Raw genomic sequence first — 25,762 nt, forward strand, 5'->3', positions numbered from 1 at the left:
CGGCCGGTGCGGGAGGCCCCTGAAATGAAAGCAAGAACACTAAGCAGCAGCACAAACCAGGGCGCAGTCCCGGCCGGTGCGCGAGACCCATTCAAACGGAAGCCATCTCACAAGTCTGCTGCCAACAAGGCCCCTAAGGGGGCCAAGGGTAGTCGCGGCCGGTGCGGGAGGCCAAGGGTAGTGCGGGAGGCCAAGGGTAGTCGCGGCCGGTGCGGGAGGCCCCTGAAATGAAAGCAAGAACACTAAGCAGCAGCACAAACCAGGGCGCAGTCCCGGCCGGTGCGCGAGACCCATTCAAACGGAAGCCCTCTCACAAGTCTGCTGCCAACAAGGCCCCTAAGGGGGCCAAGGGTAGTCGCGGCCGGTGCGGGAGGCCCCTGAAATGAAAGCAAGAACACTAAGCAGCAACACAAACCAGGGCGCAGTCCCGGCCGGTGCGCGAGACCCATTCAAACGGAAGCCATCTCACAAGTCTGCTGCCAACAAGGCCCCTAAGGGGGCCAAGGGTAGTCGCGGCCGGTGAGGGAGGCCCCTGAAATGAAAGCAAGAACACTAAGCAGCAGCACAAACCAGGGCGCAGTCCCGGCCGGTGCGCGAGACCCATTCAAACGGAAGCCATCTCACAAGTCTGCTGCCAACAAGGCCCCTAAGGGGGCCAAGGGTAGTCGCGGCCGGTGCGGGAGGCCCCTGAAATGAAAGCTAGAACACTAAGCAGCAGCACAAACCAGGGCGCAGTCCCGGCCGGTGCACGAGACCCATTCAAACGGAAGCCATCTCACAAGTCTGCTGCCAACAAAGCCCCTAAGGGGGCCAAGGGTAGTCGCGGCCGGTGCGGGAGGCCCCTGAAATGAAAGCAAGAACACTAAGCAGCAGCACAAACCAGGGCGCAGTCCCGGCCGGTGCGCGAGACCCATTCAAACGGAAGCCATCTCACAAGTCTGCTGCCAACAAGGCCCCTAAGGGGGCCAAGGGTAGTCGCGGCCGGTGCGGGAGGCCCCTGAAAAGAAAGCAAGAACACTAAGCAGCAGCACAAACCAGGGCGCAGTCCCGGCCGGTGCGCGAGACCCATTCCAACGGAAGCCATCTCACAAGTCTGCTGCCAACAAGGCCCCTAAGGGGGCCAAGGGTAGTCGCGGCCGGTGCGGGAGGCCCCTGAAATGAAAGCAAGAACACTAAGCAGCAGCACAAACCAGGGCGCAGTCCCGGCCGGTGCGCGAGACCCATTTAAACGGAAGCCATCTCACAAGTCTGCTGCCAACAAGGCCCCTAAGGGGGCCAAGGGTAGTCGCGGCCGGTGCGGGAGGCCCTGAAATGAAAGCAAGAACACTAAGCAGCAGAACAAACCAGGGCGCAGTCCCGGCCGGTGCGCGAGACCCATTCAAACGGAAGCCATCTCACAAGTCTGCTGCCAACAAGGCCCCTAAGGGGGCCAAGGGTAGTCGCGGCCGGTGCGGGAGGCCCCTGAAATGAAAGCAAGAACACTAAGCAGCAGCACAAACCAGGGCGCAGTCCCGGCCGGTGCGCGAGACCCATTCAAACGGAATCCATCTCACAAGTCTGCTGCCAACAAGGCCCCTAAGGGGGCCAAGGGTAGTCGCGGCCGGTGCGGGAGGCCCCTGAAATAAAAGCAAGAAAACTAAGCAGCAGCACAAACCAGGGCGCAGTCCCGGCCGGTGCGCGAGACCCATTCAAACGGAAGCCATCTCACAAGTCTGCTGCCAACAAGGCCCCTAAGGGGGCCAAGGGTAGTCGCGGCCGGTGCGGGAGGCCCCTGAAATGAAAGCAAGAACACTAAGCAGCAGCACAAACCAGGGCGCAGTCCCGGCCGGTGCGCGAGACCCATTCAAACGGAAGCCATCTCACAAGTCTGCTGCCAACAAGGCCCCTAAGGGGGCCAAGGGTAGTCGCGGCCGGTGCGGGAGGCCCCTGAAATTAAAGCAAGAACACTAAGCAGCAGCACAAACCAGGGCGCAGTCCCGGCCGGTGCGCGAGACCCATTCAAACAGAAGCCATCTCACAAGTCTGCTGCCAACAAGGCCCCTAAGGGGGCCAAGGGTAGTCGCGGCCGGTGCGGGAGGCCCCTGAAATGAAAGCAAGAACACTAAGCAGCAGCACAAACCAGGGCGCAGTCCCGGCCGGTGCGCGAGACCCATTCAAACGGAAGCCATCTCACAAGTCTGCTGCCAACAAGGCCTCTAAGGGGGCCAAGGGTAGTCGGGTCCGGTGCGGGAGGCCAAGGGTAGTGCGGGAGGCCAAGGGGGCCAAGGGTAGTCGCGGCCGGTGCGGGAGGCCCCTGAAATGAAAGCAAGAACACTAAGCAGCAGCACAAACCAGGGCGCAGTCCCGGCCGGTGCGCAAGACCCATTCAAACGGAAGCCATCTCACAAGTCTGCTGCCAACAAGGCCCCTAAGGGGCCCAAGGGTAGTCGCGGCCGGTGCGGGAGGCCCCTGAAATGAAAGCAAGAACACTAAGCAGCAGCACAAACCAGGGTGCAGTCCCGGCCGGTGCGCGAGACCCATTCAAACAGAAGCCATCTCACAAGTCTGCTGCCAACAAGGCCCCTAAGGGGGCCAAGGGTAGTCGCGGCCGGTGAGGGAGGCCCCTGAAATGAAAGCAAGAACACTAAGCAGCACCACAAACCAGGGCGCAGTCCCGGCCGGTGCGCGAGACCCATTCAAACGGAAGCCATCTCACAAGTCTGCTGCCAACAAGGCCTCTAAGGGGGCCAAGGGTAGTCGGGTCCGGTGCGGGAGGCCAAGGGTAGTGCGGGAGGCCAAGGGGGCCAAGGGTAGTCGCGGCCGGTGCGGTCGGCCCCTGAAATGAAAGCAAGAACACTAAGCAGCAGCACAAACCAGGGCGCAGTCCCGGCCGGTGCGCGAGACCCATTCAAACGGAAGCCATCTCACAAGTCTGCTGCCAACAAGGCCCCTAAGGGGGCCAAGGGTAGTCACGGCCGGTGCGGGAGGCCCCTGAAATGAAAGCAAGAACACTAAGCAGCAGCACAAACCAGGGCGCAGTCCCGGCCGGTGCGCGAGACCCATTCAAACGGAAGCCTTCTCACAAGTCTGCTGCCAACAAGGCCCCTAAGGGGGCCAAGGGTAGTCGCGGCCGGTGCGGGAGGCCCCTGAAATGAAAGCAAGAACACTAAGCAGCAGCACAAACCAGGGCGCAGTCCCGGCCGGTGCGCGAGACCCATTCAAACGGAAGCCATCTCACAAGTCTGCTGCCAACAAGGCCCCTAAGGGGGCCAAGGGTAGTCGCGGCCGGTGCGGGAGGCCCCTGAAATGAAAGCAAGAACACTAAGCAGCAGCACAAACCAGGGCGCAGTCCCGGCCGGTGCGCGAGACCCATTCAAACGGAAGCCATCTCACAAGTCTGCTGCCAACAAGGCCCCTAAGGGGGCCAAGGGTAGTCGCGGCCGGTGCGGGAGGCCCCTGAAATGAAAGCAAGAACACTAAGCAGCAGCACAAACCAGGGCGCAGTCCCGGCCGGTGCGCGAGACCCATTCAAACGGAAGCCATCTCACAAGTCTGCTGCCAACAAGGCCCCTAAGGGGGCCAAGGGTAGTCGCGGCCGGTGCGGGAGGCCCCTGAAATGAAAGCAAGAACACTAAGCAGCAGCACAAACCAGGGCGCAGTCCCGGCCGGTGCGCGAGACCCATTCAAACGGAAGCCATCTCACAAGTCTGCTGCCAACAAGGCCCCTAAGGGGGCCAAGGGTAGTCGCGGCCGGTGCGGGAGGCCCCTGAAATGAAAGCAAGAACACTAAGCAGCAGCACAAACCAGGGCGCAGTCCCGGCCGGTGCGCAAGACCCATTCAAACGGAAGCCATCTCACAAGTCTGCTGCCAACAAGGCCCCTAAGGGGGGCCAAGGGTAGTCGCGGCCGGTGCGGGAGGCCCCTGAAATGAAAGCAAGAACACTAAGCAGCAGCACAAACCAGGGCGCAGTCCCGGCCGGTGCGCGAGACCCATTCAAACGGAAGCCATCTCACAAGTCTGCTGCCAACAAGGCCCCTAAGGGGGCCAAGGGTAGTCGCGGCCGGTGCGGGAGGCCCCTGAAATGAAAGCAAGAACACTAAGCAGCAGCACAAACCAGGGCGCAGTCCCGGCCGGTGCGCGAGACCCATTCAAACGGAAGCCATCTCACAAGTCTGCTGCCAACAAGGCCCCTAAGGGGGCCAAGGGTAGTCGCGGCCGGTGCGGGAGGCCCCTGAAATGAAAGCAAGAACACTAAGCAGCAGCACAAACCAGGGCGCAGTCCCGGCCGGTGCGCGAGACCCATTCAAACGGAAGCCATCTCACAAGTCTGCTGCCAACAAGGCCCCTAAGGGGGCCAAGGGTAGTCGCGGCCGGTGCGGGAGGCCCTGAAATGAAAGCAAGAACACTAAGCAGCAGAACAAACCAGGGCGCAGTCCCGGCCGGTGCGCGAGACCCATTCAAACGGAATCCATCTCACAAGTCTGCTGCCAACAAGGCCCCTAAGGGGGCCAAGGGTAGTCGCGGCCGGTGCGGGAGGCCCCTGAAATGAAAGCAAGAAAACTAAGCAGCAGCACAAACCAGGGCGCAGTCCCGGCCGGTGCGCGAGACCCATTCAAACGGAAGCCATCTCACAAGTCTGCTGCCAACAAGGCCTCTAAGGGGGCCAAGGGTAGTCGCGGCCGGTGCGGGAGGCCCCTGAAATGAAAGCAAGAACACTAAGCAGCAGCACAAACCAGGGCGCAGTCCCGGCCGGTGCGCGAGACCCATTCAAACAGAAGCCATCTCACAAGTCTGCTGCCAACAAGGCCCCTAAGGGGGCCAAGGGTAGTCGCGGCCGGTGAGGGAGGCCCCTGAAATGAAAGCAAGAACACTAAGCAGCAGCACAAACCAGGGCGCAGTCCCGGCCGGTGCGCGAGACCCATTCAAACGGAAGCCATCTCACAAGTCTGCTGCCAACAAGGCCTCTAAGGGGGCCAAGGGTAGTCGGGTCCGGTGCGGGAGGCCAAGGGTAGTGCGGGAGGCCAAGGGGGCCAAGGGTAGTCGCGGCCGGTGCGGGAGGCCCCTGAAATGAAAGCAAGAACACTAAGCAGCAGCACAAACCAGGGCGCAGTCCCGGCCGGTGCGCGAGACCCATTCAAACGGAAGCCATCTCACAAGTCTGCTGCCAACAAGGCCCCTAAGGGGGCCAAGGGTAGTCGCGGCCGGTGCGGGAGGCCCCTGAAATGAAAGCAAGAACACTAAGCAGCAGCACAAACCAGGGCGCAGTCCCGGCCGGTGCGCGAGACCCATTCAAACGGAAGCCATCTCACAAGTCTGCTGCCAACAAGGCCCCTAAGGGGGCCAAGGGTAGTCGCGGCCGGTGCGGGAGGCCAAGGGTAGTGCGGGAGGCCAAGGGTAGTCGCGGCCGGTGCGGGAGGCCCCTGAAATGAAAGCAAGAACACTAAGCAGCAGCACAAACCAGGGCGCAGTCCCGGCCGGTGCGCGAGACCCATTCAAACGGAAGCCCTCTCACAAGTCTGCTGCCAACAAGGCCCCTAAGGGGGCCAAGGGTAGTCGCGGCCGGTGCGGGAGGCCCCTGAAATGAAAGCAAGAACACTAAGCAGCAACACAAACCAGGGCGCAGTCCCGGCCGGTGCGCGAGACCCATTCAAACGGAAGCCATCTCACAAGTCTGCTGCCAACAAGGCCCCTAAGGGGGCCAAGGGTAGTCGCGGCCGGTGCGGGAGGCCCCTGAAATGAAAGCAAGAACACTAAGCAGCAGCACAAACCAGGGCGCAGTCCCGGCCGGTGCGCGAGACCCATTCAAACGGAAGCCATCTCACAAGTCTGCTGCCAACAAGGCCCCTAAGGGGGCAAAGGGTAGTCGCGGCCGGTGCGGGAGGCCCCTGAAATGAAAGCAAGAACACTAAGCAGCAGCACAAACCAGGGCGCAGTCCCGGCCGGTGCGCGAGACCCATTCAAACGGAAGCCATCTCACAAGTCTGCTGCCAACAAGGCCCCTAAGGGGGCCAAGGGTAGTCGCGGCCGGTGCGGGAGGCCCCTGAAATGAAAGCAAGAACACTAAGCAGCAGCACAAACCAGGGCGCAGTCCCGGCCGGTGCGCGAGACCCATTCAAACGGAAGCCATCTCACAAGTCTGCTGCCAACAAGGCCCCTAAGGGGGCCAAGGGTAGTCGCGGCCGGTGCGGGAGGCCCCTGAAATGAAAGCAAGAACACTAAGCAGCAGCACAAACCAGGGCGCAGTCCCGGCCGGTGCGCGAGACCCATTCAAACGGAAGCCATCTCACAAGTCTGCTGCCAACAAGGCCCCTAAGGGGACCAAGGGTAGTCGCGGCCGGTGCGGGAGGCCCCTGAAATGAAAGCAAGAACACTAAGCAGCAGCACAAACCAGGGCGCAGTCCCGGCCGGTGCGCGAGACCCATTCAAACGGAAGCCATCTCACAAGTCTGCTGCCAACAAGGCCCCTAAGGGGGCCAAGGGTAGTCGCGGCCGGTGCGGGAGGCCCCTGAAATGAAAGCAAGAACACTAAGCAGCAGCACAAACCAGGGCGCAGTACCGGCCGGTGCGCGAGACCCATTCAAACGGAAGCCATCTCACAAGTCTGCTGCCAACAAGGCCCCTAAGGGGGCCAAGGGTAGTCGCGGCCGGTGCGGGAGGCCCCTGAAATGAAAGCAAGAACACTAAGCAGCAGCACAAACCAGGGCGCAGTCCCGGCCGGTGCGCGAGACCCATTCAAACGGAAGCCATCTCACAAGTCTGCTGCCAACAAGGCCCCTAAGGGGGCCAAGGGTAGTCGCGGCCGGTGCGGGAGGCCCCTGAAATGAAAGCAAGAACACTAAGCAGCAGCACAAACCAGGGCGCAGTCCCGGCCGGTGCGCGAGACCCATTCAAACGGAAGCCATCTCACAAGTCTGCTGCCAACAAGGCCCCTAAGGGGGCCAAGGGTAGTCGCGGCCGGTGCGGGAGGCCCCTGAAATGAAAGCAAGAACACTAAGCAGCAGCACAAACCAGGGCGCAGTCCCGGCCGGTGCGCGAGACCCATTCAAACGGAAGCCATCTCACAAGTCTGCTGCCAACAAGGCCCCTAAGGGGGCCAAGGGTAGTCGCGGCCGGTGCGGGAGGCCCCTGAAATGAAAGCAAGAACACTAAGCAGCAGCACAAACCAGGGCGCAGTCCCGGCCGGTGCGCGAGACCCATTCAAATGGAAGCCATCTCACAAGTCTGCTGCCAACAAGGCCCCTAAGGGGGCCAAGGGTAGTCGCGGCCGGTGCGGGAGGCCCCTGAAATGAAAGCAAGAACACTAAGCAGCAGCACAAACCAGGGCGCAGTCCCGGCCGGTGCGCGAGACCCATTCAAACGGAAGCCATCTCACAAGTCTGCTGCCAACAAGGCCCCTAAGGGGGCCAAGGGTAGTCGCGGCCGGTGCGGGAGGCCCCTGAAATGAAAGCAAGAACACTAAGCAGCAGCACAAACCAGGGCGCAGTCCCGGCCGGTGCGCAAGACCCATTCAAACGGAAGCCATCTCACAAGTCTGCTGCCAACAAGGCCCCTAAGAGGACCAAGGGTAGTCGCGGCCGGTGCGGGAGGCCCCTGAAATGAAAGCAAGAACACTAAGCAGCAGCACAAACCAGGGCGCAGTCCCGGCCGGTGAGTGAGACCCATTCAAACGGAAGCCATCTCACAAGTCTGCTGCCAACAAGGCTCCTAAGGGGGACAAGGGTAGTCGCGGCCGGTGCGGGAGGCCCCTGAAATAAAAGCAAGAACACTAAGCAGCAGCACAAACCAGGGCGCAGTCCCGGCCGGTGCGCGAGACCCATTCAAACGGAAGCCATCTCACAAGTCTGCTGCCAACAAGGCCCCTAAGGGGGCCAAGGGTAGTCGCGGCCGGTGCGGGAGGCCCCTGAAATGAAAGCAAGAACACTAAGCAGCAGCACAAACCAGGGCGCAGTCCCGGCCGGTGCGCAAGACCCATTCAAACGGAAGCCATCTCACAAGTCTGCTGCCAACAAGGCCCCTAAGGGGGCCAAGGGTAGTCGCGGCCGGTACGGGAGGCCCCTGAAATGAAAGAAAGAACACTAAGCAGCAGCACAAACCAGGGCGCAGTCCCGGCCGGTGCGCGAGACCCATTCAAACGGAAGCCATCTCACAAGTCTGCTGCCAACAAGGCCCCTAAGGGCGCCACGGGTAGTCACGGCCGGTGCGGGAGGCCCCTGAAATGAAAGCAAGGACACTAAGCAGCAGCACAAACCAGGGCGCAGTCCCGGCCGCTGCGCGAGACCCATTCAAACGGAAGCCATCTCACAAGTCTGCTGTCAACAAGACCCCTAAGGGGGCCAAGGGTAGTCGTGGCCGGTGCTGGAGGCCCCTGAAATGAAAGCAAGAACACTAAGCAGCAGCACAAACCAGGGCGCAGTCCCGGCCGGTGCGCGAGACCCATTCAAACGGAAGTCTGCTGCCAATAAGGCCTATAAGGGGGCTAAGGGTAGTTACGTCCGGTGCGGAAGGCCCCTGAAATGAAAGCAAGAACACTATGTAAGCAGCAGCACAAACCAGGGTGCAGTCCCGGCTGGTGCACCAGACTCATTCAAACGGAAGCCATCTTCCAAGTATACTGCCAACAAAGCCCCTAAGGGGGCCAAGGGTATTCACGGACGGTGTTGGAGGCCTCTGAAATGAAAGCAAGAAAACTGAGCAGCAGTAAAAACCAGGACGCAGTCCCGGCCGGTGCGCGATACCCATTCAAACGGAAGCCATCTCAGAAGACTGCTGCCCACAAGGCCTCTAAGGGAGCCAAGGGTAGTCACGGCCAGTGCAAGAGACCCCTGAAATTAAATTAAAAAAAAACATAACAAAAAACAACCATCAGCACCAAACCAGGGTGTAGCACCATCCGGGTTGCAAGACCCATGCAGCCTAAGACCATTTTACAAGACTACTGCAAATAAAGCTTAGAAGAAAGCGAAAGGTAGGCACGGCCAGTACAGGAGACCCCTGAAATTAATTTAAAAAGCAACAAAACCAAGTAGCAACACAACCTGATTGTAGACCTTGCCAGTGAGTGAGGCCTATTCAATCTAAGATACCTTTTCAAAGCTGCTTCAAAACAGGTCGCAAGGGTAGTCTTGGATGGTGTGAGGGACCCCTGAAGTAAAAGGAAAAAAACACAAAACAAAGCCGCAGAACAACCACCGGAGTCCATTAAAGCAGACTTGTTAAGGGACTTAACAACTGATAAATATATATTTATCTAAATTCATTGCAGTTTGATGAGTAAGATAAATTCTCCACTGAATTATGTCTTGCAAATACTTAACAGTCTATGGCAGCAGATTAGCAAAGTGTTTAATACTTAAGTGTTAAGTAACACAGCATTAACCATAGGCAGCCTGTTTCGCTATACTGGGACTCAGTCTCACTCAGATCAATATGGTTGATGCTGATGTACTTGAGTATTTTATATTTTGCTATAGGGCTGCCTTTCAGATTGATAAGTGTATACTGTATGTTGTTTGCTCTACTTAATTCAGTGGAGAGATGATGAGCCCCAAAGAGGCCAAACAGGCTGTCTATGGTTGGTGTTGTTGTTTGATTCAAGTATTCATTTTACCACTGGAAAGTGGGAGGATGAGAAATGGTGTTATCAGCCACAGAACTAGCAAAAACTCTTAAAGGGACATTAAACCCAATTTTTTTCTTTAATTATTCAGATAGAGAATACAATTGTAAACAACATTCCAATTTACTTCTATTATCTAACTTGCTTCATTCTTTAGATATCACTTGTTTAAGAAATACCAATGCACATGGGTGAGCCAATCACACGAGGCATCTATGTGCAGCCACCAATCAGCAGCTTCTATCTAGATATGCTTTTCAGCAAATAATATCAAGAGAATGAAGCAAATTAGATAATAGAAGTAAATTAGAAAGTTGTTTAAAATTGCATGCTCTAAATGAATCATGAAAGAAAAAAATTTGGGTTTAATGTCCCTTTAAGGCTTAAATCAATGCTTGAGTCAAATAACATAACACCTACACCATACTGATGAGCCCCAAAAAGGGCGAAACAACCTGTCTATAGCTTGTGTTGATAAAGGTTTCATATATGCAGTTTAACTCAATCCTTATCCCTTATTGCATGAGAATAACATTTTCTATGCTGGATTTGTGAACAAGACTAATATAAATAGACTGACAAACAACAAAATTAGTTTTAAAGTGCCATAAAACAGGTTACCATTATTTTCATCATATGTTATAATTTACTATAATTTTTTTTATATAATATGATGAAAAAATGGAAAAAACACTTTTTCTAACTTTGACCCCCAAAATCTGTTACACATCTACAACTACCAAAACACACTAAATTTTGTCCTGAGTTTAGAAATACCCAATGTTTACATGTTCTTTGCTTTTTTTGCAAGTTATAGGGCAATAAGTACAAGTAGCACTTTGCTATTTCCAAACCATTTTTTTTTAAATTTGTATGTCACATTTTATCACTGGTATCTGTCAGGAATCCCTGAATAATCCTTTACATGTTTATAATTTTTTTTAGATGACAACCCAAGTATTGATCTAGGTCCATTGTGGTATATTTCATGCCACCATTTCCCCGCCAAATGTGATCAAATGAAAAAAAATTGTTAACTTTTTCACTAACTTTTTCAGTAACTTTAGGTTTCTCACAGAAATTATTTACAAACAGCTTGTGCAATTATGGCACAAATGGTTGTAAATGCTTCTCTAGGATCCCCTTTGTTCACAAATAGCAGACATTTATGGCTTTACAATTACTTTTTGGTAATGAGAAGGCCACTAAATGCCGCTGCGCACCACATTTGTATTATGCTCAGCAGTGAAGGGGTTAATTAGGGAGCTTGTAGGGAGCATGTAGGGTTCATTTTAGCATTAGTGTAGTCTAGTAAACAACCCAAAGTATTGATCTAGGCACATTTTGGTATATTTCATGCCACCATTTCACCACCAAATGCGATCAAATAACATAAAAATTACTAACTTTTTCACTAACTTTAGGATTCTTACAGAAATTATTTACAAACAGCTTGTGCAATTATGGCACAAATGGTTGTAAATGCTTCTCTGGGATCCCCTTTGTTCACAAATAGCAGACATACTGGGAACCAGAGAATTCTTTTCTAAGTTTATCTTCCATCCATGAGATCGAAGAAGTAGAAAAGCTCTTGAATAGTCTTCTGCCAGCCGGCAGGACGGAACCTGGATCAGGATGTTGTCCAAGTATGGTACTACTGCAATACCTCTGGATCTCTCCACCGTGAGCAGAGCCCCCAAGACCTTCGTAAAGACTCTTGGGGCAGTAGCCAGACCAAAATGAAGAGCGACAAACTGGAAGTGCTGGTCTAGAAAAGCGAATCTTAAGAACTTGAAGTGATCCTTGTGTATTGGCACATGAAGGTAAGCATCCTTCATGTCTAACATAGCCATGAACTGTCCCTCTTGAACTAAGGGCAGAATAGACCTTATCGTCTCCATCTTGAACTATGGGACCAACAGGAACTTGTTTAAGCACTTTAGGTCTAGAATCGGGTGTAACATACCCTCCTTCTTTGGGACCACAAAAAGGTTTGAGTAGTACCCCAGACCTCTCTCTGTTAGAGGTACCGGCACAATAACTGCCAGGGAGCAGAGATCCCTCACGCACCCTAGAAAAGCTTCTCATTTTTCTGGTCTTGAAGACAGGTTTGATAAGAGGAATCTGCCCCTGGATGGATCAGATTTGAAACCTATCCTGTAACCCTGAGCGATGACCTCCAGAACCCAAGGGTCTTGCACGTCCCCCAGCCAAGCCTCCACAAAGAGTAATAGTCTGCCCCCAACACAACAGGAAACATCTTTTTAAAAATAGGGGACGGAGAAAAGGCTACCCCTGGTTTCTCCCATTCCTGAGAAATAATCTCCATAGTACGGTCTGGCACAGGAAAAACATCTGAAGAGGAAGGAACATCAAAGTAACTATTGAGTTTACTAGATTTCTTAGTAGTGACAATGACAGGGGTATCGGAGTCATCTAAAGTAGCCAAAACTTCCTTTAACAGTACTCAAAGGTGTTCAAGCTTAAATCTGAAGGATACCACTTCAGTTTAAGAAGACGGAATTATAGTGTCCGAATCTGAGATTTCACGTATCTTCCTCATCAGATTTATGAGAAAGGGCAACTTGGGTAGCAAATCTTGGAACACCAACCTTACTATCTAAATCTCTAGATTTCCTCTTACGTTTTCCCTGTAACCTTGGAATTGCAGCTAATGCGGCAGATACTGCAGAAGATACATGGGCAGCAATTTCTGCTTTCAAATATACCACACTAGGAGTTATAGAGGAACCGCAGGGCACTGCATGTGACGCCATTGAGGTTTGGGACGTTACAGGAGAATGCTGAGGTATTACCTGAACAGCATCATCCTGAGAGACATTAGGCTCAACACAAAAAAAAATCTTTATTTTGCAAGGTCTTCTTGACATAAAATTGCATGAGGGAAGCAATTTGCGCTTCTGAGCACAAAAGGCAAGAATTCATCTGAGCAGGATCCTGCTCCATATCAGACATTTTGTCTTTAAATCTGTTGAACTCCAAAAACAGTTTATTTCAAAATAAATAACCTTTAAAATAAAAATAAATAGTGCACTCTTTATTCTGCAAACCACAGCTTATAGCATCAGACCCCAGCAAAAAATAATAAACAAGTACTAGAGTGAAGATACACTCCTTACGACCCCCTCAGGACACTTTACACCTCAGTCTCGACTGAGGCGCTTACTTGCTCCAAAACCGAGAACCGGATGAAAACAGCTTAGAAGATTGCAGCTCCATGCCGCTTACTGACCTCTGTCAGCAAACACCCCTCTGAAGTACCAGAAGCCGTTCACGTGACCGGACTTGACTACTGCGCCACAGGAAGGCGCGAAAAAGCTACTTCCTGGTACGCTGCGTATCAGATCAGAGAAAAACGGAGCCCAATACTGTCCGGATCTGTCTCATGCCGACAGAAAGAAAAAGCCATTGAGCCACAGACATGTAGCAAATATAACAGACTCTGATATACTGCATTTGACTGCAAAGATGCAAAACGCCTAAGATCTGTGTGCAAACATCAAACACACAATACACTCTCAGTCCCTCAGGACTTTAACAAAATAAAAACCTCTCAAGGAATAAAAATAGCCCCTAAACCTAAGTCTAACCCTAACCCTAACACACCCCTAACTTAAATCTAATTTAAATAAATATAAATAAAATTACTATAATTAACTAAATTATTCCTATTTAAAACTAAATACTTACCTATAAAATAAACCCTAAGATAGCTACAATATAACTAATAGTTACATTGTAACTAGCTTAGGGTTTATTTTTATTTTACAGGCAACTTTGTATTTATTTTAACTAGGTACAATAGTTATTAAATAGTTATTTACTATTTAATAGCTACCTAGCTAAAACAAATACAAATATACCTGTAAAATAAAACCTAACCTAAGTTAGGGGTTAAAACAATTATTAGGTAGTTTGCAATGTTGGGGTTTGGCGGTTTAGGGGTTAATACATTTATTAGGTAGTTTGTGATGCTGGGGTTGGCGGATTTAGAGGTTAATAGTTTTATTAGGTAGGTTGCAATGTGGGTGAATGGCGGATTAGGGGTTAATGGTTTAATTAGGCATATCGCGATGTGGAGGATTGGCGGATTAGGGGTTAATATACTGTCAGCTAGAGTTTTCAGCGATATAGGGAAATTAACGAGCGCCACAAAATCGTAGTTAATTCACCTCCCTATAGCGCTGCTATTACAAGTTTTTAAAAACCCGGCTTGCGTGGGCGATATGGTGGCGTTGAGCTCCATACCTCACCCAAATACAAGCAGTGTTTTGACGTGCTCGTGCACGATTTCCTCATAGACAATAATGGGGAGAGCCTGCAAAAAAAAAGCCTAACACCTGCGATCACGGAAAAAAAAGCTCCGTAACGCAGCCCCATTGATGTCTATGGGGAAAGAAAAAGTTACGTTTAAACCCAACACCCTAACATAAAAACCATGTCTAAACACCCCTAATCTGCCACCCCCGACATCGCCGACGCCTGCCTACAGTAATTAACCCCTAATCTTCTGCCCCTAACATCGCTGCCACCTAAATAAAACTATTAACCCCTAATCTGCCGCTCCCGATATCGCCACCACCTAAATACACTTATTAATCCCTAATCTGCCGCTCCTGATATCGCCGCCACTATACTAAAGTTATTAACCCCTAAACCTCTGGCCTCCCACATCACTAACACTAAATAAATATATTAACCCCTAAACCTAACCCTAACCCTAAGTTTAACCCTAACCCCCCCTAACTTAAATATAATTAAAATAAATCTAAATTAAATTTACAATTATTACCTAAATAATTTATATTTAAAACTAAATACTTACCTGTAAAAAAACATAAGCTAGCTACAAAATAAATAATAGTTACATTGTAGCTATCTAAGGTTTTATTTTTATTTCACAGGTAAGTCTGTATTTATTTATTTTTTTATTTTATTTTTTTAATTTTTTTTTTATTGAGGTTAAAATAGCATAAATACAACAGTCTCATCAACAGATTACATTTCACAACATACGTTATACTGACATGACATGGCATTTTGGGCACCTCAGTTTTTAAGTCTTATAGGTTCGCTTAGTCCTCAGACAAACAGGGCCAATCGAGGGCCCAGAAGTTGAATAGATCGGTTGAGGACATGTTGATGGAGATAATAGCGAAAATTGCGGCTTCAGTATAAGTCAGATAAATACAGATTATGGAATGAACACACTATACCAAAACAGTGAAGTACAAAGAGGGCACCAACGTAACTCTATAGATCAACAGTTGTTACCGGTGAGGTGCAGAACAATCCACAATTATTATTTGAATCTAAATAAACCATTAAAACTGAGCAGATAAAAGAGCATAAACATTTTCTATTATCATGGGTACACTTCAGAGGAGCAGGAAATCGTAAATGAACTTGAGTTTCCTGCATTGGAACCCCGAGAGCCATGCTACAGAAATGCAGGGAAAGATTGGAGCATGACTCTGCGGGTTGGACAGAGACTACTATACTCTGTCAAAAATTTATGCGGAGGAAAGGAATCAACCCTAACCGCATAAGAATGGTGGGGGGGCGGAGAGGGGGCTGGGAACAGCACAGCCTTCAGTTGTCAATTTTCATATCTAACAAGGCAATCAACCCCGGAGTAAACACGGAAATATGGAACACATAGAAGGCTATATAAGCTCTAGTTTCTGCATAAGTGATTACTTCAAGCCTATGTGGGGGCTATGCTATAGCTAACATGGTCTAACTGCTTTGAGGAACAAAAAATACTAATATAACAACTTAACCTTATTTAAAACTGAACACAAGGGTAAAGGGCAAGTGATACTCACAGGTCTGCGTGCTAGAGGCCAAATCAGTCTACCAAAAATCATTTTAATTAAATAATATACCTGTAACTCAGGATAGGAGATAGCACACAATTAATATGTACGACCGGTAGGTCACTTAATCTAGTTCCCCAGACTAGAGTATAGAGTAAGCTGTGTAAATTTTATTTACTATGAGTAATGAGAAACTAAGCTTTTAATTAATTACATCATATATTCATAAAGTAGATTGATGTCATACTCGATAGTAATGAAAAATTAAACTTTTAATTAATTACATCATATATTCATAAAGTAGATTGATGTCATACTCAATAACAGAGCTGTAGGACCTCTCAATAAAGCTCACAAGTACCCCCTAAGCAAGGGCTGGGCGCTATTAGTGGTCCCTCTGCATAAATATATACGTTGTGGGGCTAGTCCCAGAAAAAACTTTGCACTTAGCTAGTTAAGGGTTTCCCAGACCTGTGTGTGCCTCTAAATCTCTAAATAGAGACTGAAAAAATGGCATTATTAATAGTTAGGCATAATACATCTTAGCCACTCAGCAAGGGGGTTGTGGCGTAAAATGGAGCTGTAGACTTGTAGGAGAGGCAGCCAACATCCCCCCGAATGTATCAAATACATGAGTTAAAATAATAAACATCTTGTATATAGGGGAGTGACCGTCAGAACCAGATCACAATTACAGGAAGCTATTAGTATAGGGGTCAGTTGGGAAAGCATGATGCACTTCTCTTGGTTACTAATCTGCAGGAGGCAATCACTATTTCAAACCCCCTTTGCGCAGAGTATGCTATTGTACTGTCCAGAGCACATTTGAAATGGTGATATTCAGAATAAACAATTCGTAACAAACACACAGCAAACTTAAAGAAAATGGGAGGAATACACCATACACTGTACCACCAAATGTTCACTAAATGACTGTATTACGAGTCCATTCATATATATCCACTTTTTGTGATGCATGTGTAAGGCAGAGCTTTCCCAGTCACTAAGTAGTTATCGTAATCATCTGCATCAGGGTGATGCAGAAGCAGTCGCACAGTGACTCTCAGTGTCGACATTCTGGGCCCCAGAGAACAGCGCCACTACCCCACACCTATCCTCTCAGCTATGGCGGCCATGATTATGAGGCAGGCACCAACACAGTCCGTGCTGCACAGGGTGTGCACGGAGGCGACCCCTGCATATGAGGTATTAATAACTAGCAAGGTATGTTGTAAGTCTCTCATCGCCCCCATACACACCCCAGGCAGGTCCAGATAGCAGTTCAGGGAGCCCGTCGTATCTCCCCAGTTAACTAACCAGGTATCTCTCCAAGCCTCTTCCTCCTCAGAGCCACCCCGCCATCCGGCATCCCACGGCACACTTGGATTCACCGCCATCGCCAGGCTGCATCTCCGAGGGGACAGATCAGCGGGTGGCTGCGACTCGCATGGCTGTTCTCGCCGGTACATGGGCTCCCTTCTCCCCTCTTCAACTGATGTCGATAAATGAGTGTATGTGTGGGAAGAGGGTCCTGTAGGGATCGTCTTTAGGATCAGCGCTGCGCCTGCTACTTTTCTGTGCCTCAAGTCATCTCTCACTTTGTTCACCGATTCAATAATGGTGTCTATTCTCTCGCAGAATGTCTTCTCAAATTTCGCCATGTAGGTCTGAAACATATTATAGATCTCTCCCATGGCGGAGGGTCTATCGTAGTGTGCAGCGCAGAGTCCACTTATCTGCCGCAGTAGATTTATGGGTGTATGTTTCTTCTGTAGTAGGCCGCAGCCGCGGTCTTTCCTACTACCTTTCCGATGGTGTTTAGGAGGAAACTGCTGCGAACCACTGTACAGTCTTGTGGGTAGTGTTGCTGGTATCCCGAAGCTCTCCTGGCCACTTAGTAATAGTTTTCAAGCCTTCTTATTTAGTTTAAATACCAGTTTTCTATCAGTTTATAGCAGAGCTCTGATCTTGTGCGACTGCTCTGCACTGCAGCTGGCTCCGCCCCCCGTCTGTATTTATTTTAACTAGGTAGATTAGTTAGTAAATAGTTATAACTATTTACTAACTACCTAGCTAAAATAAATACAATTACATTCATTAAGTTAGGGGGTGTTAGGGTTAGACTTAGGCTTAGGGTTACGTTAGGGTTAGGTTTAGGGGTTAATATATTTATGTAGTGATGTGGGAGGCCAGAGGTTTAGGGGTTAATAGTTTATTTTAGTATATTTCGTTGTGGGGTGCTTGCGGTTTAGTGGTTAATAGGTTTATTATTGCAGCGGTGTTGGCGGACGGCAGATAAGGGGTTAATACTGTGTTTGCAAAGCGGGAGGGCGGCGGTTTAGGGGTTAATAGGTTTATTATAGTGGTGACGATGTTGGGGAGCGGCGGAATAGGGGTTAATACACTTTTTTAAGTGGCGGCGATGTCCGGAGCGGCAGATTCGGGGTTAATATATTTATTATAGTGTTTGCGATGCAGGAGGGCCTTGGTTTAGGGGTTAATAGGTAGTTTATGGGTGTTAGTGTACTTTTTAACAGTTTAGTTATGAGTTTTATGCTACAGATTTGTAACGTAAAACTCATAGCTACTGACTTTAGATGGCGGTACAGATCTTGTCATTTTAGGCTGTACCGCTCACTTTTGGCCTCACAGCAAAACTCGTAATACCGGCGCTATGGGAGTCCCATCGAAAAATAACTTTTTTAAAAGCGCTGTAGTGATGTTGCGTGATGGCCAAAAAGGTGTGCGGTACACCTATACCTACAAGACTTGTAATAGCGGCGTTAGGGAAAAAGCATCGTTATGAAGCATAACGATGCTTTTTCACTCATAACGCAAAACTTGTAATCTAACTGTTTATTAGTTATTGCTAAGTCCTTGCGCTGAATATGTGAAACCAACTTGCGATGAGGTTCTATGTTAGCTTATGGGAGTAAAATAAGCGGGCGACAGGTGAAATATACACGCCGCATTTATATGCGGCGCCGTATATGTGATAGAAAACCCGGACTAAACACCGGCGTCTCTGGCTTTTGCAGGCAACGCCACATATGTAATCTCGCCCAAAGTGTCTTAGTAAATGGAGTACATTCAGCAGAGGGGGCTGTTACTAGTGATGTTCCTAAGGGGCCAGTTCTGGGGCCTGTTTTGTTTTACATATTTATCAGATATATCAGCAAAGGGCTACAGAGGAAGGTATGTCTGTTTGTAGATGATACAAAAATTTGTAATAGAGTAGATGTTCCAGTGGGGGTAGACAAAATAAGAAGTGATATACAACAATTGGAGGATTGGGCAAATGACTGGGATCTAAAGTTTAACACAGCAAAGTGTAAAATTATGCAATTAGGGAAGAAAAATCCAAATGTTAATTACAGACTCAATGACACTTTATTGACTGTTACAAATGAGGAACGGGACTTGGGAATTATTATTTCAGATGAATTAAAATTTAGTAAACAATGTAGTTGTGCAGCAAGTAAGGCCAGCAGAATTTTTGGATGTATTGGTAGAGGTATTTGCAGCAGAAATAATAAGGTTCTTATGCCCCTTTACAGATCATTAGTTAGGCCTCATCTTGAGTATTGTGTGCAGTTCTGGAGGCCATATCTTCAGAAGGATATAAATAAACTGTAATCTGTGCAAAGCAGGGCTAACAAAATAGTACATGTTCTAAAAAATAAATCGTACCAGGAGAGACTCAATGACCTAAATATGTATAGCTTAGGGGAGAGAAGGGAACGAGGTGATATGATAGCAACTTTCAAATATATTAAAGGGCTTAGTAAAACTGAGGCTGTATTTTCCATTAAAAGGACAATTCAAGAACAAGGGGTCATGATCTCAAGCTGAAGGGCAGTAATTTGAGGAAGCTTCTTTACATAAAGGGTGAGTGATTCATGGAATAAACTTCCACAAGAGGTAGTAATGACAAACACTGTGGGGGGATTTAAGAATGCCTGGGACAAGCATAAGGCTCTCCTACAAACTAGATACGTTTATACAGTTAGGAAAATTCAGCAGACTTGCTGGGCCTATGGCTCTTATCTGCCGTCAATATCTATGTTTCTATGTGTAAATATGTAATAATGAATACATAGAGCATATTACGTTAAATGCAGAACATTGGAATGTGAAATATTCATATTTTCATGTTGGGTTGGCGCAAATGAGAATATGCAATCGTGTTTGGGTGAGAGTGGGGTGTTAGTTTTTTTCCTCTATTGACTTCTATGGAGGAATATGTGAACGAGCACACGATATTCTAACTTCAGATTTTTTCGCTTTTCCGGTTACCGCCAGAGTGAAAACAGTTTACTCATAACACGAGCGCAACCCGATGAGCACAAAAACTTACTTCAAGTGCAATTAACGTTCAAGCGGAAATGTTACTTTGCCCTCCACTCGTAATCTGGCCCTTAGTGTTTAATGTCCCTTTAAAGGGTTACAAGTGTATGTTCTATCTGAACCATAAAAAAAATGTGCTTTTCCTGTCCCTTTAAGCCTCTGTTTTTCACTTCATCTCTTCTGCTTGTGCACACGCTTCAGTCATGTCAGTGTCACATCTCCTCTATATCTATTGTAAATTCACTTCTAATATGAAATGTAGTTTGTTCTCTTAGTGTCCTCTGCTTAAGTAAATATGTACATATGCTCAGCTGTATCCATATAATACTGGCACTACTGGGAATACTGCACTTATAGCCCTTTAATACAGGGTAACTCATCAAGCTCCTTATCACCTCCTTCACCCCCTCTCAAGCATATAATTAGTATAGGAAAAATAATATCTACATATTCTCAGCAGTATCAATACAATACTGGGAGCTAGCTGGTGATTGGTGGCTACACACATTTGCCTTTTGTCATTGGCTCACCAGTAGTGCTCAGCTAGCTCCCAGTAGTGCGCTGCTACAGGTAAGATGACTTTAACTATGTGTTTAATCCCTTTGCATGATTTAAACACATACAGCTAGATTACAAGTCTATGCGTTCGCCTTTTAATGCTGAAAATATGGCATTTTCAACGTTAAAACAGCACAGCAGCCATTACAAGTCTTGTCGACATAGCTGTACCGCAAGCCTTTTAGCCTGTAACGCAACGTCAGTACCGCACTTGGAAAAATTACGTTTTTTCATGGGATTTCCATAGCGCTGTTATTACAAGTTTTTCTGGGAGGCTAAAAAGCTAGCGTTACACCCTATAACGACAAGATCTGTACCCCTAAAATAAAGTTATTAAGCCCTACACCGCCGCCACTATAATAAACCTATTAACCCCTAAACCTAAAGCCCCCACAACGAAATATACTAAATTAAAATATTAACCCCTAAACCGAAAGCCCCCATATCGCAATAAACTAATTTAAACTAGTAACCCCTTAATCTAATGCCTCCTAACTTTATATTAAAATTACAATTTCCCTTTCTTAAATTAAATTAAAACTTACCTGTCAAATTAAAAAACTAAGTGTAAACTAACAATTAAACTAATATAACGTAAACTAAAATTAAACAAACTACCAATTAAAATAAACTAAACTACACATTAAAAAAATCCTAACACTACTCTAAAAATTACAAAGTATATAATTACAAAAATAAAAAATACTAAATTACAAAAAATAACAAACACTAAATTACGGAAAATAACAAACTAAATGATCAAAAATAAAAAAGAATTACACCTAATCTAATAGCCTTATCAAAATAAAAAATCCCACCCAAAATAAAAAAAAACCTAGCCTACAATAAACTACCAATAGCCCTTAAAAGGGCCTTTTGTGGGGCATTAACCAAAAAAAGATATCAGCTATTTTCCATGAAAAAAAATACAAAGACCCCCCAACAGTAAAACCCACCACCAAACCAACCCCCCAAAATAAAAAACCTAATTCTAAAAAACCTAAGCTACCCATTGCCCTGAAAAGGGCATTTGTATGGGCATTGCCCTTAAAAGGGCATTTAGGGGGGCGTGTCCAAGCAGCGGCTCTGACCGGCCGCATTTTTCTTGTGCTTCAGGTGATAAAGTGATAATCCGCTGGTTATCATAACCATTTTACAGCACAAAGAACAATTTGCAACTGGTTTTGTAATTGATAACATGTACTACTTCTACTTATCTCCTATTTGGCTGTGTTTATGAACCGGGAGCCAGAACTGGACGACTGAGGCCTGGTGCGGCGGCACTCTAACAGGCAGCGCTACCCCCCTGGGAAGCTGGGGTTACTTGACTGGAGCTGGACACAGCTAGGGGACAAACCAGCTAATCAACACTGCATAGACATCGGACACTGAATTATATCTCCGCATACCCTATTGCATTTACGCAACATCACAGCAGCTAATAACAGCTAATGGCAGCCATGTGGTATGACACCATAACTGAAAACATGGACAATTCCTTCAAAAAACTAGAGGATATGCTTCAAGCCTTGATCGACAAAGCGCCTACAGAAAGGGACATACAGGCTCTGGCAGATAAAATTGGGCATACCAATGTTACTTCGGTTAGCAGGCAAGACAGAAACACAATTACCATCGGAAGAGAGCGCGCACCAACGCATAACAGGAGCGGTGTCAGCGCAAGCACACAAGCTTAGTAATAGAGAAGAGTATGTCCGGCAGTTGAATAGAGTCTCATACCTGTTATATCCTTTAACAAAAATAAGGAGAAAAAGCAACGTCAAGTATTCTAAAATGGCGTCCACAGCTGAATTAAATCAATGTATGGTCACGACTCCCTCAGATGCCACGACAACTACTAAAGCGAAGAAGAGTTCCACACAGCCATACACGGCATCAGCATCAAAGTTCTTCAAACGATCGCAATGGTCACTGAGAATGGATTCTCATATTGCCCAGCTCTGGGAACATGAAGGGGACTTTCGGAGAATAAGGAAAACAGAGACTATGAACCTTTGTGCCGACAACATACCACCGACTAACAATTTAGATTTCAAACAGCAAGCTAATTTATCTGATACATTGCCAGCCCAAACTTCAAGTGATAGCTTACCCAAGACTCAAACACCCTACATTGTAAAGAATCCCGATAAGCTTCTTCAACATGCGGATACTGGTTTGCTGTTCCAGGGAGATTCAGTGGAGAACTTTTTGGAGAAGAGATTAATTGAGCTGAAGTCTTTCTCGGGTGGATAGAGTGAAATGAATAAACTTTACATACTCTGACTTCAGTCATTATAAAAGACTCAGCGCTGCTATCGTTCTCAGGTTTTCTATAATGTTCTGTTTATAGCAAGAAATAATGATTGATTCTGTTGTTATTGGTCGAGTGTTTGCCGGTCTTGATTTTGCTAGAGTTCTTGTATCCATTGCCCACATAAGTTTTGTAGCGTTGATGGTATACTTTAAACATGTGAAATATTGCTTTCTCCATGAATGGCATGCAAGCTTCCACAATGTCTAGTCTAGTTAGGTTAGATTTATTCCATTAATAGTCTCTTATCACAGCGTGTCGCGGGGGCTGAAGAGTATCGTCCCCAATACTTATGAGGTTAATAAACATAGGCTAATAGAACTATTCAAATTAAGAATATCTATTCTCGCCTTACTCCTATAGTTATGACCAAAACTTTTATTGTCATGATATGTAACCACTAAGGGTGTATCTTTTTCACGCATTTATTTTAAGCCCTCCTTATATATATTTTACACATGTACACAGAAAGGTTCTAGAAATACCGCCATAGAATTGAGGCTCATCCTGCAACTGGCGGCCGAAGTTGCAGGTAAGTTTTGCATTTACTTAAGTCATAGATCCTTTATCATAAAAGCTAACTTTAGAGGGCTTCTAATTTTACTGATACTGAATCTTGGGAAGCTTATTCTTCACACCTATACTGCATATCCTAAATGCTGGAGGGTTGCACAATGTTATAGAGCTAGCCTTCAGTTGAAATAACATTTTAATTGTTTAATGGAAAGCTTCACGTGCATACTAGCAGGCTCAATTAGCAGCAACATGTAATGATAGTTTTAGGAGAGATGAGAATCTTACTCTAATAATCACTAACAAATTACTTTGAGTCAGTACCTATATATATCAGAATCTACTAATTCATAACAATTATGTCTGCCCATATCTCAACCTACACTAAAAGTGATTTGCGCAACTGGCCTGTTGTCAATGTGCTGTAAAGCTTAATTTGCTGTGTTCTGTTCCGGTTTCCGCTCCCTAGTTATTAGGGAGCTACTTTTGTTCTATTAAAAAAAGGAAAAAGGAGGACTGTAATTTGATTTGCATACGTTTTGTCAGCCGTAAAGAATCAGTCCAGGATTTTGCCCAACTGCTAACGTGAAAAGGTAAACACACGCTAGCACACTGAGAATAAACCAGGACGTGACCCACTCAGAAAACAAAAGGACAAAGTCAGGTATATATAAAGTACTCACAGTAGCTGCAGAATCTTAGGGGAATCTCTTGGAGATGAGAACAGGACCAAGAAGAAATGGCTCCAGTGAAGATATCAAACAATTTAAGGAGACGTCCCTCAAAGTAGGTCTGTAGGATTAGGTAGCAGGATAATTGAGCAAGAATCAAACAATGACTCTTAAAGCAGGTTTGAATTATGCTGCAGTATGATATTACAAGCAATGATAATGTCCCTTTAAGCAGGTGAGGATTATGCAGCAGTATAGTATATCAAGCAATGATAATGTCCCTTTAAGCAGGTGAGGATTATGCAGCAGTATTGTATAACAAGCAATGATAATGTCCCTTTAAGCAGGTGAGGATTGTGCAGCAGTATGGTATAACAAGCAATGATAATGTCCCTTTAACCCCTTAATGACAACTGACGTACCAGGTACGTCATGCATTAACAACCAGTTAATGACAATAGACGTACCTGGTACGTCAGTTGTCTAAGAGAGTGCTGGAAGCGATCGCAATCGCTTCCAGCAGCTCTCAGGGTATTGCAGTGATGCCTCCATATGGAGGCATCCTGCAATACCTTTTTAGAAGACTCCGATGCAGAGAGAGCCACTCTGTGGCCCTCTCTGCACCGGTAGCGATGGTGCCGGTTCGTTGGTGGGTGGGAGCATAACAGGGAGGCGGGTGGGCGGCCCATCGCTACCCGGCATCCGGTTCCTGTAGGTGCAATGTGCACGCCGGGTGCCGGGAGCGTGCGCGCGCGCGATTAGCTGGCCACTGACACCAATGAGGAGGGAAGAGGGGGGAAAAAACATTTTAAAAAAATATATATATAAGGATCTGGGAGGGGGAGGGGGTTGGGGTATTGTGGGGGGCTGCTACACTACAGAAAACATTAATAATTGTAAAAAGATAAAAAAACACTTTTGTTTTTGGGGCAAATTGGGTACTGGCAGACAGCTGCCAGTACCCAAGATGGCGGCAATTAGGTAGGGGAGAGGGTTAGAGAGCTGGGGGGGGGGGGGATCATGGAGGTTGGGGCTAAGGCAGGGGTCCATCACAGCCAAAACATTTTATTTTTTTTTATTAAAAAAAAGAAAAACTCCTTTTATTTAGTACTGGCAGACTTTCTGCCAGTACTTAAGATGGCGGGGACAATTGTGGGGTGGGGGAGGGAAGAGAACTGTTTGGGAGGGATCAGGGGGTGGGATGTGTCAGGTGGGAGGCTGATCTCTACCCTAAAGCTAAAATTAACCCTGCAAGCTCCCTACAACCTACCTAATTAACCCCTTCACTGCTGGGCATAATTTACGTGTGGTGCGCAGCAGCATTTAGCGGCCTTCTAATTACCAAAAAGCAATGCCAAAGCCATATATGTCTGCTATTTCTGAACAAAGGGGATCCCAAAGAAGCTTTTACAACCATTTGTGCCTTAATTGCAGAAGCTGTTTGTAAATAATTTCAGTGGGAAACCTAAAGTTTGTGACAAAATTTGTGAAAAAGTGAACTTTTTTTTTTATTTGATGACATTTGGCGGTGAAATGGTGGCATGAAATATACCAAAATGGGCCTAGATCAATACTTTGGGTTGTCTTCTAAAAAAAAATATATACATGTCAAGGGATATTCAGGTATTCCTGACAGATATCAGGGTTCCAATGTAACTAGCGCTAATTTTGAAAAAAAGTTGTTTGGAAATAGCAAAGTGCTACTTGTATTTATGGCCCTATAACTTGCAAAAAAAGCAAAGAACATGTAAACATTGGGTATTTCTAAACTCAGGACAAAATTTAGAAACTATTTAGCATAGGTGTTTTTTGGTGATTGTAGATGTGTAACAGATTTTGGGGGTCAAAGTTAGAAAAAGTGTGTTTTTTTCAATTTTTTCCTCATATTTTATATTTTTTTTTATAGGAAATTATAAGATATGA

Source organism: Bombina bombina, chromosome 12 (assembly GCF_027579735.1).
Source record: "Bombina bombina isolate aBomBom1 chromosome 12, aBomBom1.pri, whole genome shotgun sequence".
Classification (NCBI taxonomy): Eukaryota; Metazoa; Chordata; class Amphibia; order Anura; family Bombinatoridae; genus Bombina; species Bombina bombina.